Source organism: Leptinotarsa decemlineata, unplaced genomic scaffold, assembly GCF_025532065.1.
Source record: "Leptinotarsa decemlineata unplaced genomic scaffold, Ldec_3_MD MMD2_tig00002974_RagTag_RagTag, whole genome shotgun sequence".
Classification (NCBI taxonomy): domain Eukaryota; kingdom Metazoa; phylum Arthropoda; class Insecta; order Coleoptera; family Chrysomelidae; genus Leptinotarsa; species Leptinotarsa decemlineata.
In genome coordinates this window covers 4,347,148-4,363,342 of record NW_027412578.1, presented here as the reverse complement: position 1 = coordinate 4,363,342, position 16,195 = coordinate 4,347,148, and the positions used below count along the sequence as shown (strand labels likewise).

Below are 16,195 nucleotides of genomic sequence, written 5' to 3'. Positions count from 1 at the left end.
TTTCTTGAATTTATTGGAGCCACCTTCCATTTTGTTTTATGAAAGAGAAGACATTGGCAGATGAAGTGGTGTTGCTGGTTTTTCAGGGTTCTCTAGCATATGAAAAGTAAAATGCGCCACTGGAATCAATGAAGTCGCCCTGGAGCGCCAACTAATTTTTGTTGTTTCATAATTTCTATTACTTTCTTCCCTAATATACAGACAAAGGTAACAAAAAAATACTGAAATCATTTTATCGGCGAAATTTAGACTTCCTTAGAGGTTATGTGAAAATTTGGTATACAAAACTAAACCAAGAGATTCAACACACTCGAATAAAGAGATTACGTAATAGGATGTACTTAATTTTAAAATGTAAAGTTACCGTGTTTCAGGTTTTTGTTTTCAATATGTACAATGATTGAAAATATGAATTGATTCTAATTTATTGTTCCCCAAAGTATTTACATTATAGACCTGAAGATCTACCAATAAAATAATTAACATTCACTTCAGAATTTAAGCATGTCTAAATGTCTAGCATTTACCATTATTGTCATTAATGACTTTGTAGTATGTAGTAATGATGAATAATACCAACTGATGATAGTTCAGACAAATTTGTGCTCAGTTCTACAAATCCTTTGAGTCCTGGAGTAGATTTTCGAAATATTGCGTTTCAGAGTCGTTAAATTTGGTATGAAAATGAAAAAAGCATGTGTTCTTATAAATTTATTTCTGCGATTATGCAAAAAAAGCAACAATTTTTCATTTTCAGTTGTATATTGTACAGATACAATGAAAATTATCACAGTTACTGCAGGTGCGGATATAGCAATAGAAATCGAATCTCGAATTTGCGAATTGTTTCTAATATATTGATTTTATATACCTATAGAGTGAAGAAGAGGAAATCTAGTAATGAAACTATATTACAACTCATGACAGTATCATTATTTCATGACAGTATCAATCTGATTATAAAGGAGTCATTGATCAACTGTGAATAATTTTTTGTAAATTTCTAGAATAAATGAAATAACAATGAATCAGTGAATCAACGAACTTAACGAAATATATCGAAATCTTCTTCATTAGATTTCGAGCTATTCAGTCAAAATTGACAAAACGGGTAGTATCAAATTCTTTTTTGCGAATAGATCTTCTTGAAATCGCCGGCAAATTGGAACCCAACCGAACAACCCATATTGATCATTATCCTTTTTTTTTATACAACGGTACCTTTTAGAACCCTTATAAATTCCTAGGTATAAATCTCCAATTTCCAGAACTATTTCAGCAAAAGTACCGTTCAGAGATAAACCTTTTCCTATCGTGCAAAAAAACAGCCAACCTGCGGTGCTATAAAATATACCACCCTCTATGAAATTAAAATAACACGGGGGCAGGTAAAAATCCGAAATCTGCTACCTGTACAAAGACGGTGTGTGTTGATTGAGGGGAAAAGATAGCGGTATGTTCGAAAATAGGTCAATCGTATAACACGCTTGTTGAAGAAACGAGAAAATTTAGTTTCTCCGTTAGATGAGAACGCAAAGAAAGTATCCCGACTATAATTTCACATTTAAAGCCGCGTTTTATTATGCCTATATCAGCAAATTGCATGCGCTCACCATAATAGTTCTAGTGAACTATTCAATAATTCAAAGTAGCATTTCATCTTACAGAATTGTCCCACATTTAGAATACTTTATTTGAACTACGTTCATGTAAATTACATTTGTAGCAAGTCATATTACAAAAATTGGAAAAAATTGGATTTGAATATAATTGCATTTGTATTTCCAGAAGGAAAAATAAATCATGGAGTCAGTCAGAAACACTGAATATACAGCATGAACCATTAAACTCAAGAAAACATTAATAACGTAAATACGATTATAGATATTAAAAAAAAAACTAAATATCTGAACATTCACATGCGAATGAGGGGGAATGTTCTGCAATATTGTAAAAACTAGAGCTGATGAGGAACTGTTTCACTTTTTGATTGAAACAATTGGGGGACAAAGATTTAACTTCCCTAGGCAAGTGGTTATAAAGAATTATATTGGGAGAGTTTTTCTTAGCTTTATTCAATCTATATCTTATAGGTCGAGTGTGGTAGTCATGAAAATTTTAATTCAGTGAGTAATTATCTTTATTTTTATGGATTTCTAATAGCTGTTGATATATATATATATATATATATATATATATATATATATATATATATATATATATATATATATATTTGGAAAAGTGGCCTACAGTGGTCTTTGTAACCTGCAAACGCAATAGTTCGAACAGCCTTTTTTTTGGAGTTTCAAGACTTTTATTGAATTGGTGGAACTGCCCCGCAATATTGTACCATATGCTATATGGGAGTGAAAATGTGCGTAATAAGTATTTAACAAAACATCTTCACTTACCACTTTCCTCAGTTGTCTTAAAATAAAGACCACACTAGAGTAAATTGATTCAATATGTTTCGACCAATTTAAGGTATCATCAGAAGTATCATCTGAATATTTTTGATATACTTAACAATTTGTACTCTCCATTCATAAGCTGTTTTGCCCGAATTTTATTTTGGACTTCTGAATCATTAAACGCTAAACTAAATAAGTATAACAGTGAAGTGATAATAAAAAGGCATAAAAGATGGGAACGTGTGTCTTCATTTTTTAATAAAAACGAAACAAAACAAAAATCTCTTTTTACTGCAACTTCGAAGCCACATTATATACGCAAGCCCCAGTACTCAAAAATCGTCGATCAACCAACCCATTCTCAGCCTTCAGTAACTTTCTCAACATCATGGTGGTTTAAAACATAATTTTTTTATTCACGGTTTCTTTCGAGTAATCATTATAATAATGTGTCTGGTGTATGCCCACGTAAAGGGTTGAAACTATTTTTTATAGGTCACATCCCAGGAAGGGTTTCTACCTGTTCCATCATCCTTACGGTACCTTACTACAAAAATTACGTCTAGCCCTTTCTTATTTTAATAAGAATACCTCGCGCCTCTGAAATGTTCGGATCCATTGGATTAGGTATGTCCAGACATAAATATATATACGGAATGTCCGAGTGGAATGAAACAATGTAACAAAAATATTTCGAAAGTCTATAAATATCTTTTATGCCTACTGGGGCTTGATAGATAATATTAATTTCATTGTGTCTGGTATGTTTTGACAAGTTGTTATACTTCACGATGAACGGGAGGATGAACTAACGAGAGGTTTGCACCACACCTCAAGACGCTTTAAAAATATTTGTAAAAGGAGAAATTCTTTTATCCATCTTCAATACTAAGGTTCACTCTTTGGTTTTTTCGACAAAAGCATGTTTTAGCGAAAAAACTTTAAATAATATTATACAAACATGGTAATAATTAAAAAAGTTTCACAAACATTTTTCATTGCTAGACGTGTTTTGCTAACACCGTAGCTTCCTTCCTTGTGAAAATTGTTAAATTAATAGTGTTATTAATTTCCATCAAGTAGCGGGTCATTCCATTTGTGATTTAAATAATGTTAATGATAGGTACAGGTTGAACATTTCACTCATGAACAATAGATTTTTTCTTTTTTATTCGGTAATCTGCTGTTTCAAAAGTTTGAGACTATTCCTGAAATTAATAATCCCTATAAATTAATTTCAAATTGAAGTTCAAATGTTGCTAACGACTGTTGAAAAAAAATATCTGTTTTTCCGTTAACCAGCTGTCGCACCCCTACGAACGACAACCCTCAACTTGTACGAGCTAAGGATTAAAAAGGTTCTACCTTTTAACGTGTGTTTCCTAGTACGGGTTGGACGATAGCAAGTGAAAATCGATCGTTCAGACTGGGGCTTGAACCACCAACCGACTATTATGATACCTAGGTATCACCCCCAGGGCGTGTCACCATTTTTTTTAATGAATCACCCTATATTATTTCGCCATTATCAGATGCTCCTTGATGAGCAGATTTCAACAAAGTATAAAACATATGGTCTGAAGCTTATGGTTCGGGATTTGCAGGAAAAATAAAAAGACAGGTCAACAACAACTATACAGGAGGCCACATTTTGAAATATTCGTTCTAGAGACAAATATGGAAGCAATAAACCAGAAAAAGAGATTTTTTATTAATTCTTGAATCAAAATCTGATGACTGGACAGTGAGAAGAAAAAATTGTCTATAGTAAATGTTCAAAAACGTTTCCATCAACTTCCTTATAACGAGCATCCATTGCCGCCCTCAGTTGGTTGAGAATCTCGGGAGTTATTTCTCTGCAATGCCTCATGAGATTCTCTCTCAAATCTCCCAATGTTGTTGATTCTATCTCTTACATTTCAGACTTCAAATGACCCCATAGAAAGAAATCTACAGGAGTGAGATCCGGAGACCTTGGTGGCCACTCTGAAGGACCTCTTCTGCCAATCCAGCGACCAGGACAATTATCATCTAAAAATTGTTGCACTGGAGTTGCATAATGAGAAGGTGTAATCAGTCACCGACTTTGAATGTAGTGGTGCTTGACAATATAATGCGAGTGGTGAATGAAGTAGGTAATAGTGATGTGTGGAAGAACTGTGTGGCCCACGTTATAAAAGAAGAGAACAAATATTACTTGCAAAGTTCCAAAAAATCCGATCGTTATTCAACCCGATGATGATTCCACCTCGTCCGAATATAGCGAAGGAGAATTTTGATGTTTCTAGCAATTTTGTTGGCCTCTATTATATTGTAAATATATGTTTGACAAGAATTCGGTGTGATTATTTGTGTTTTTATTGTATTTTACAGTTTTCGACTCGGAAATCAACTACCTTGAATTTCGAAGTTTTTCATAATTACCCATGGTGGAAAAATTCAGTTGAGATAACTTTTTCATGGAGTGATCAATTGCTATGATTGTAAGAATAAGTAACTGAAAAACTACCACTGAAAAATAACATGCCGACGCCTATGTCGAGGCGGGAATTCCTTTTCTGTACTGTTCCAATTGGTATTGGAAATACTATGCCAAAAGTTATTCAGGGTTGCTCGCGTTTTAAATGGAATACACTGTATAGAGATTTCAATATCTGAAATTTTCCACAGCTTTCACAGCGTTTAACAAAACAAACAGTGAACTCGTTATTCAAATGGTCACATTTTATTTCATTTTTATCAAAAGAATTTCCTTGTAAATAACGTTCAACGATATTAGCACAATTACAACTTTATCAATAGTTCATTTTTCCTTGTGAGTTCAGCCTTAACCTACATAATTGACTTATAACTTGCAATAAGAAATAGCAGTGTTGGATGTCTAGCGTGCGTTTACAATCAATCATTCCCTTTATATTTACGGGATGCATAATTTTTTGAGAGAACAAAACGTCATATTCATTGATAGACACCAAAAATTTGCCTAATTGTCAGTGATTATTCATGACAAACATTTTCAGAAGAGTTCTGTTTCATGTACTGGATGAAAAAAAAATGTTTCTCTTCACGTTTCCAAAGTCATTCAGTTTCGTTATTTAAGCGCTATGGTATTACAGGGATACCTTTGAAACTTCTTGAATCTTATCTATAAAATAGAAAACAATATGTTAGCTCAAATGGAAGTATTTCTAACTTAGAGCCTATAACTCACGGTGTTCCTCTAGGCTCCGTTGTGGGTCCACTTTTGTTTATTGTGTATATCAATGATTTATTTTACCACATACAACCAATTACGTGCATACTATTTGCTGACGATTTGATTCATTCAACACCTTCAGATGTGTGCCCTAATGTTTCCATCGCGACAGTGGAGAGGAAAGCGGAAAACTGGTTCTCTGCTAATTACTTGAAGCTGAATGAGGCTAAAACAAATCGTCTGAACTTCTTAACAAATAATTACATCGGTGAATATGCCAAACTTCTCGATGATACCTTAAATTGGTCGAAACATATTGAATCAATTTACTCTAGTGTGGTCTTTATTTTAAGACAACTGAGGAAAGTGGTGAGTGAAGATGTTTTGTTAAATACTTATTACGCACATTTTCACTCCCATATAGCATATGGTACAATATTGCGGGGCAGTTCCACCAATTCAATAAAAGTCTTGAAACTCCAAAAAAAAGGCTGTTCGAACTATTGCGTTTGCAGGTTACAAAGACCACTGTAGGCCACTTTTCCAAATATATATATATATATATATATATATATATATATATATATATATATATTCTACCTGTTCCATCATCCGTAAGGATGATGGAAACCCTTCCTGGGATGTGACCTATAAAAAATAGTTTCAACCCTTTACGTGGGCATACACCAGACACATTATTATAATGATTACTCGAAAGAAACCGTGAATAAAAAAATTATGTTTTAAACCACCATGATGTTGAGAAAGTTACTGAAGGCTGAGAATGGGTTGATCGACGATTTTTGAGTACTGGGGCTTGCGTATATAATGTGGCTTCGAAGTTGCAGTAAAAAGAGATTTTTGTTTTGTTTCGATTTTATTAAAAAATGAAGACACACGTTCCCATCTTTTATGCCTTTTTATTATCACTTCATTGTTATACTTATTTAGTTTAGCGTTTAATGATTCAGAAGTCCAAAATAAAATTCGGGCAAAACAGCTTATGAATGGAGAGTACAAATTGTTAAGTATATCAAAAATATTCAAATGTTAAGCACAAAAAAAGATGACAAAATATTGGTGTTGCTTCAAAATAAAATACATTTCCAGATTGTTTTGGACTTATGTAAATGAGTTCAAAAGAAGATATGTCAAAGTTTTACTTTATAAAATACAGATAAATTCCTCAAAGAATAATTGATATTATTATAAGAAAACTTATGTAGCATTGACTTTCTGATTTTCCGTAGAAACATGCTTTGTTTTTTGACATTATTCAAGTTTTTTTTTCTATTAAAAATAACTTGACTGAAGTTATTTTGTATTAGATGACAATTGCTTTTTTGGCTCTGGTTTTTACCTGTTCAACTCTAATGTTCATCTCAAGTTTCCCCAAGTAATCACTCAAAGAAATCTGACCCATGACTACATTAATAATAGAAAATGATCAAAGAAAAAGCGAAATTGAACAACAGATATTTCATACATATTTGACTCAGATGAAAACTCAAAGAAGTAGAAACTAATTTTTTAGTCAATTTAACATACAGAGGGAATGTAATTCATGAATAATGCTACATACTATAAAAAACAGTGGGTTTCAATTCCATTATCTAAAAAGTTCTATCCAAACATGACGTACCTACTTCCAAAACTTTTTTTTTTTACATATCGTGTACTGTTATATCTCATCCGTAACATAAAACTCTTTTGTTCATTGAAAAGGCCCTCTTTCTCAGCGCCATTTCTGGTTCCAGGGTTTTTATACGTACCGCCCCCTACAAATCCCCGTATAGGTCAGGGTCGCGGTGGATCGATACTAAATGTGCGTTCCCTATTCACAGAATTTGATTTTTTTAGGAGTGTATAGGATTGGAGTTGTTATCAGAGTTGCCAATACAAAAGCTGCAGTATCTTTCATGTATTTGTTGCACTATCTGCTTTTTTCGAACTTTCCGGGCATTTTTCACCCTTCCACTTTGTCTCGATAGCTCAAATGAGCGGCACACACAGATTGACCATACCACCCCTTCTATTCCCCTCCCCATTTATGTTTACCAATCGATCTATGCTATATATTTTTCCCGAAAAAATGGCATTATTATGGCTTCGTAGAAAAGTGACAAAAACAGGAGAAAGAAAAAACAGTAAATCAAATATCATTTGGCCAAAAAAACCAATACAGAGAAATAATTCCGCTGCCAACTAGTCCACGTGGACTGAAGAATTGGCGGTTCGTATTGGATAATTTTTACTAACCGAGTTTTATGATTGGCTGAAGAGTCATAAAATCAAATTTGAAGTCATGTTACGGTGACGAATAGAATATGGGGATGAGTATCGCCGTTATGTCGTCAATATTCAGTTCAGGAACTGATCGCGATTTGAGTGTTGAAATTCGATATTGGTGCAGTTATAATTACTTAAATTTTTTGTTATCTATTTAAAATGTGGCGTCCTTGGACAAGTACTAATAGTAATAACGAGTGTGATAACAACGCAGACTTTTTCCTGTGTAGTGATTCCAATAGCGATGGTGAACAATGCGAAAAAGAGATACCAATTAAAAAGATTCGGATGCATTTGTATATTGAAACACAGAGAGTATGTTTCAATGTATAGAAGAATCTACATCTCAAGTTTGGTTTCGAAGGAAACAAACTATTACAAACATCATATTTGACCAAAATTCCTTTCTCAACGGTAGGTAAAATAGTCAAAAACAAACCTTATCAACCCAAGACGCGATGTGATACTGGATTACCAAAACCTTTAGATGTTCATCTAATAAAATCACTGAAAAAACAATATACGACTGTTACAAAAGCAATGAGATTCCTACAACTGAAATCGTTATGAAGAAATTGAATACTTCCGGCCATTACGTGAGCTGCTGTGACAAAACTCTTCAGAATTGGATAAAGACACTAGGATTTAGATTTAAAATAATCAACAAACGTCAAGCAGTTATGGAAAGCAGAAGAATAGTGAAATTGCGTAACAAATACTTAGAACAAATAACTAAATATAGATAAGAAAAACGGCAAATTTTCTATTTGGACGAAACTTGGTATGACACTCACGACACAGTTACGAAAGGATGGACTGATGGTTCGAGAATGTGTACGCCTAACATGCCTGCAAACAAAAGATCGCGAATAATCATTGTGCATTGCGGAGGAAGTAAAGGATGGGTTCCTAATTCTTTGAAATTATTAAAAAAGTATATGCCTTTGAGAGTATTGCTGAAATGTATGGACAATCCATACTTACGTTACCCCCTATCGAGTTAATTTGAGGAAAATTGAAACAAAGCATCAGGCGTAAAAATAATTTTCCAAAATTTTATAAGAACGTGATAGAGCTAGTAAAAGAAGAAGTATCTAATATTACCGAAGAAGACTGGCAGAAAAGTTATTAATTTAAATGACGACAGTGATTTTCAGATATAGGGGGTTTTTTCAACAAATATTAAGTTTCGTGCAGTCGGATTTTTGGCACCAACCTCTCGCAAAACAACTCAATTGGTTAGGCAACAGTGAATGTTATACCGTATAAGTAAAGGACGTATACGTTTTTCCGATTTGTTTTATGAAATTGGTCAATCGACCGTGCCTTGATGCGGTCATTGAATGTTTTCGTAGAATTGTTATAATAAACATGATTATTCAATGTTACTACGAAGTAAAACATTAGAGGTATTTTGATTTCGATTCGGTGGCTTGTGAATTTTGTGGGGGAGCTTTTTTTCCCCCGATGTATACCGTTCATGGAAATTATTTTTAAACAAAATCTGACCTTGCAATATCAGGTGTCTTGATCTTAGTTGTTTGCTAGGTATGTTTTAGTGCGTGTCTTGGATGGTATTTTAATCTGTAAATAAATTTAATGACGGGTAACCTTGAATAATCTGAATTATAAATCTTTTTACTTGAAATCATCATCTAATGTAAAATTTCACATTTTAGTATGAGCTCAAGAAAAAGGTTGAAGTTACTTCGGCTAGTTGTCATTATTTCTCTAGAATTTATTGAAAATCCATTTGAACTATTTTTTATACCTAAAATTACGAACAGTTATACTCATTTTTGTTTCAAAACCGAATAAAAAATTGAAACTTTCAAATACAAAGCTCAAAGCTTTCTATGCGTAAAAGTGACACGGTAGAAAATAACTATTGTTATGATTCAGTTTTTTGAAAATGGTAAGTTTAAAATATTTGAAAAATTTTAGTATACCTAACCATTCCGCTGGCCAAAAATCAGGAAAAATAGATTGGAAAGATAAAGTATGGAAAAGGCCTACTTGCTATGAATCCTTAAGTTGCCATTTTGATTCAAGCACTTATGTAATCGATGATCGTCTTATCTACGCCTATGAGTAAAAATCGAGTGGAACAGTTACGTTTTTTGGTATTTCTTCCATATTTTCTTGAACAGTGAATCTACATTAGAAAAGTACCATTGACAAACATGAATTTTATTGACCAGGTCGTTCATCTTATGTAACTTGAATCACCGTAAAACTTCTTATCTATCACCAAAATGTTTTCTTGTATCCGTTTTTCGTGATTTCAAGAATTACCATACATTAATGAATGTTGTTCACGCAAAGGAAATATCTGGTAATAAAATACATAATAAAATTTTTATGCCGGATATGACTAGCGATAAGGATGGATAAGGTCAGGCACCCACTATCGATTACTGAAGATTAACATAAAAAAACTAAACGTTGTCAGGAAGCTGACAGCACTTCCACATACATCGAAAATAACCGGTTTCATTTCCTGATTTTTGCTCGCTCAAGATCCACCCATATTTTAATTGTCTTTTATCCAATATACTGCTCGAATCATTGCCAGAAAGTTGGCATTTGTTGTAAATATTTTGCTACATTGTATTAATAGTATCCTTATTTTTGGCAGTGAATACGGTAAACAGTGAAATTGGTTTGTTGAAAAAACATGCGCAAATGTTACATACATTCGCTTAACTCCGTTAGATAACTTCTTATCATTTTTGTGACCTTGCACAACGCATCGGAGGTTACACAGATGTATCTAACAAGTGTAAAGCATAGCTCCTTACGCAAAATATGTTTTATCTTAAGTAATTTAATCCTGCTATTTAGATCAGGCAGATAACGACGGGCACGATTTGATAAATTTGTGAGGCAATTTTTTCACGTCCCCAAAATAAATGTATTCTGAAAAATATAAAGTGAATTTTTTTCGAAGATGCTTTGTCTTGGAGAATTCGAACTGTTGAAATAATATTTTGAATATGTTTGTCAAAAGTTTGACATTTTTCGTATTCCGATCGTTCGTGAATAAAATATGCATTTTTTCCAAAAGAAGAATTGTTATTTTACTCATAATATTTTTTTATACCTATCCAAATCACTCAACATAAATTACCATTAGTTTTAGTGAAATATATTAATGAAACACCAAGAACTATCTGTGCAAATAATATTTTCGTCGAGGCCCATAAATATTTCTGTGGTTCTTTCTATTTCATACTGGATTGATCATATCGATCGATGATGATATCGAGTTGTGTCAGTTATTGCTGAAAAACTGGTAATTTTGAAGAAATGTTTCAAGCGGTGTTACAAGAACAAATATTGAAAACATAATGAATTCTTGAATATAATCGAGTAGGTATAATGAGAAAATAAATATTTTGAAATTGAATTCCGAAACAACGTACCTACACAGAAGATTCCTAATGCCGGAAAACAACTATTTTCCGGGATATTATCACGATGAATATTGAATAATATCCAATAAATATGTATGCCTCACTTATACCTCAAGGTATCTTGAAAAAAAAATCAAAAGGGAAACGATTCATCGACTAACTAAACTTTTATTTTCAATAATCCGGAAGAAAATAATGATCGGAATTCCAAATGAAAGGCAAAGGAACACCTAAACAAAAATGAGAACAAATTGATGCCGATAAGACAAATAGGCTGTCAAATAATTGTAATGTTTTATGTAATTGAAATAAACATTTACGAAAGAAAAACATATACATTCCAATCTACGTCTTTCCTAAGTTCTTCTGGAGTGCCATAAGGTAGTCATTTGGGACCCTCATCATTCATTTTCTACTTTAATAGAATCAAAATATTTTATAAAGGCGGATCAGTCTTCCGAAGTGTTGGAGTTACGACAATGGAAGGCTTTGACAGGTGTCCAGTGAAGTTTAACAAAGATTTCCTTCAACTTTACTTTGATGTTGATGATGCCAATAACAAAAACAGAACAAGAATGGAAGATTTTGGGAAATATATGGAAACCTGAGCTTCGGAAATCATGTAAGAACACAACATTATAAAATGCATATTTCAACAGAATTATAAACCTTGATAGGAATAATCATAGCTTCAGAAAAGAATCAAAATAAATACTTACTGACACTTTTTAAATAGATAGATAGGTTGTCTAAAGAACAATAAATTCCTTCTGACGAAGTCAGACCAACAAAATACAATTAATTAAACATGTGACATAATATAAATACATTTTTTACGACCACATTATGAAACTTCCACGACTTTCTTTGTGACAAATTGTTCGTAACTGAAATCATTAAAAAAAACAACTGAATAAATCACACAACCCATACCCACATTAACTACTCAGTTAGAAACCTCGTTGGAAACAAATAACTTATCAGACTTCGCTTACATGTTGTAAAAACATTTTATACACTTTCTTTGTAGAAGAATAAAATTATATTTGTTCATATTCAACTATTCTGTGTTTCCTTAATTCTCATTTTTTCAGGAAGTTCTCATTGTCATTATCAAATTACAGGTAGTATTTGAATACTTAATTGTCAGTGACTCGGTCACTCGGATCGTTCTGTATATATCCCACTGTTGAATACAAGATAACAAAAGTTAGGAAACAAACTTCTTTTTAAATAATAAATACTTTGATGAAATCAGGAGTGGGATAATCTAGTCTTTCTTCCTTTAGCCTTCCGTGTTAGGAATCACACGTTAAAAGGTAAGACCTCGTTAGTCCTTAGCTCGCACGACAGCTGATTAACGGAAAAACATATTTTGAACAGAACAGAACAGATTTTAGTTAATGACAAAATTTGTAGAATAACGCCCATTCAACAGTAACCTACTTTTCAGAAAATTTCGTTTCTATAGGTAAGTACTTAACAAATGAAATTCCTTGGGCAAAATTTTTATAAAAAAAAATTATTATATTGTAAGTTTGAAACTGGTGCTATTAGTAAGATGTGAGTCGAATTATAAAACTACCCAAATCCTTGATCCAAAATGGTTGATAAATAAACAAAAGACATATTTATAGCTTTTCAGGTATGTTTCATCAAAGATAGGAATTTCCTGATTCAATTATCGGTCGAAAAACTGTAGGATATGAGTTTGAACAATACGTGTTTTTTTTCGAAAATTCCAAGAATCGCATAATTTTGCAATCGGGTGGTTTTGATTGGGATTTCCTGATTTTACAATAAGTTCAATTTATTCGCCGGTTTACATAAATATTCTGGAAACATAAGTTAAATGGGATTAAATATGGTTCGACATTGTTCCTAAGCAAACGATTATAGAGTATGGTGTGAAATAAATAAGTATATGTTGAGATTATTTTCAGAAAAAAAAAGAAACTTGGAAAAAAACAATATTCAAATTTTAGCACTGATGGGAAATATCTAGAAATTATTAACCTCCAAAAATTATAACTAGGTACCTGTCAAAAATATTGATGTTGACATAAGCACCGATTCATGTTCAATTTGATTTAAATTTTAACAGATCTACAGCATTAATTCGCTATAAAACTCTGCAACAGCTGCCAAGAAATAATCAACAAAAAAACGAAATAAACTTCGCAAACGAAAAATATTTTAGAACCCTCACTTACATCTCTTAATCAGACTCTTCTTGAAGGGCTTGTAATCACCTCCGTCCACCATCATCTTCTCTTCCGTATCATCACTTTCGGTACCGGAATCCCTAGCAGGACTCATCCTGCTGCAGTTAATCCTCAGGTCGAGCGGAGCATCCTCATCAACACTAGTACTAACATAGTCCTCGCAGCACTCTTCCTTGATCCTCGGGGATACCATCGATTTGATGTTGGGCAAGTCGGCTATGATCGACATCTTGCTGGGGTTGATCAGAATCATTGCAGGAAACAATCGACGGTCAACATCGGTCACTGTTACGTGGAAAATAGTACACTCTCGCGCGTATTGAAGTTCGCTAATATATCTCACTATGAACCAGCCTCAATCGTGGAGCGATGCAGACTGAAATGCCCCACTGACTCATATAGGAGGCAGGAGTAAAGCGACGCGTCGTTCGGCCGATGTGAGCGCTTTCGGCTACCGTCGTGGCCGAAAGTGAAATGATAGTGTCGCGATGCGCGGACTTGGAAAAGTTGAGTTAGGTTAGGCATAGCCTAGCGTAGTCGGTAGCTATTAGATGATCTCTCTCGTCTATGTTAGAAATTGTTGTAAACAAAACACACACATTTCGCTTCCTGGTGGGTGGTACTCTTCGGCGCGTCTGTCCGATCGGAGGTGATTTTTCGAAGGTCGGGGCAAGCTTGAATGTCATTTTTTTGTCTCATCTAACTGGCCATTCACGGAAATAGTCCGGTCAATTAAATCTGATCTGCAAGCTGATATTATAAAGAGAAAATATTTGCTCGTTTTCAAAATTTCAGTCACAGAGTAACATGGGCTTTGTTTTTGAATTCGAATCAGATTGAAAGCTTAATTTAACTTGCCATGTTTGTGTGTTAGTACGGGTCCAAACTTGCAACTGAATTTATCGCAGAAAATGATTTTCAAAAGTCGAAAAATACACTTGGAATTCCAGGAAATAATTTTTGGTGAAAGAAACTCGTAAAGAGGCTGTTTTTTTTCACTATCTCATCGTACTTGTTTTGAAATATGAAGGGCGAAGGTCAACTCGGTAATAATAAGTGTTACTCTGTTTTTTTTTCAACTCAATCCTAAAATACCTCCAAGTATAAAATAAATAAATGAAACATGAAGTGAAAACATTATTCATATTCCATAACTTGACAGAATACAGTTGATTCAAAAGAATTTCAACAAAAAAGGTTGAATAAATAGGTAGGTACTGTTTGGACTGGCTCATGAAAATCTGGAAACTTTTCACTTTGAATTCTGGTGAAATGATATAAATTATGCGAATTAAGTAAATGTAACAATGATGTTGGAATTATTTTTCATTGTTGGTTACTTTCGCTATAATCTCTCAGTCTTATTATGATTATTGTAATTCAGAATTCGAGTACGATAAAACTACTTTATTTCATTCTGTTCAGTGAATCGATCATTACGGTTTTAATATTGTAATCTATTGCCTAGCAAAATCTTTGAAGAAGCTGTAAGTTGAGAAACAATTATAGGTACACCATTCCCATATGTTTTTCACACTTTTTCATTTGTAACTTTTTCATTGATGAACAGATTTTGATGAAATTCTGGATAGTGATGAACCAAAATCTACTAAATCCAACAGAGTAGCCAGAATGTTGATGAATGTTGAACTGTGGAACAATGAAATGGTATTTCTTCCAAATTTAATGTTCTTATAACATTTCAATGGCAAACGCATTTCGACTTAATTTTCACATCTCAATCTAAAAGTTGCTTTTGAAAACAACTCACCCATCAAATTTAGTGTTGTAGTGGACTACTCGCATATCTTTCTAATGGAAAAAACTCAATTATTTCAATCAGGTGAAAATATATGTTTTATAAAGGTGTTTCCATTTTCCAGCATAAACCTGCTGTTTGACCAATATTCACAGAAAAGTACCACTAGAACAATTATCGTAATTAGTATAAATGTCGTCGATTTTTGGTAGCTGATAAATGTGTAACTCTTGTTGGACATCCTACCTTGTCACATTGATTCAATTCTAGAAATACGAAAACTCGGATATTTTGAACCCCGTCAAATATTTTCAAGTCAGCTCATGATGAGGATTATCTATACCACATATCTATCAGTAAATATTTCCAGGTACTTATTTGGTTTATATGAAACGATACATATTGCCACATCATTTCCAAAGCAGAATTTTTCACCGAAAGAGAAATTCCAGATTTGCCATATCCGAAGTGCTGATTGTTATTCATTTTTTATACCCAAGATGCATATAATATATCTGGTGTGATCACTAGGACCCTTTCACCATGTAAAATATTTTGTCAAAAACTCTAGACCTACGAGTTTCAATAAATTTCAGCATCCCATTCACAGAGGTGCTGAGTACAATTTAGGGACGTAGCTTGTCAATGTCAAGTTGGCACTTCAATTGATAGCAGGTTAGTTTAGGTCTAAAGTGAGTGGGTCTATTCGACCCTCCACCGCAATCCGCAAGGGTTTACTGTGGCTCACACCCAGCTTCTTAACGAAGCCGATTAGTTTGTATGGTGGGTAGTCTTTCAGGTCAGATGGTATAAGAGTACGGATCTGCCGAAACCTAATAACATGATTCGGTCCCCAGCGGGACAGGCACAAAGTATATGCTCTGCTGTTTCATCATTTT

General features: G+C 33.4%; 1 protein-coding gene across 1 annotated transcript in view; it reads right to left on the bottom strand.

Annotated features, from left to right (window-relative positions):
• The window catches only part of Eip74EF (Ecdysone-induced protein E74), a 569,772-nt gene that overhangs the window by 62,733 nt on the left and 490,844 nt on the right, over positions 1 to 16,195 (bottom strand).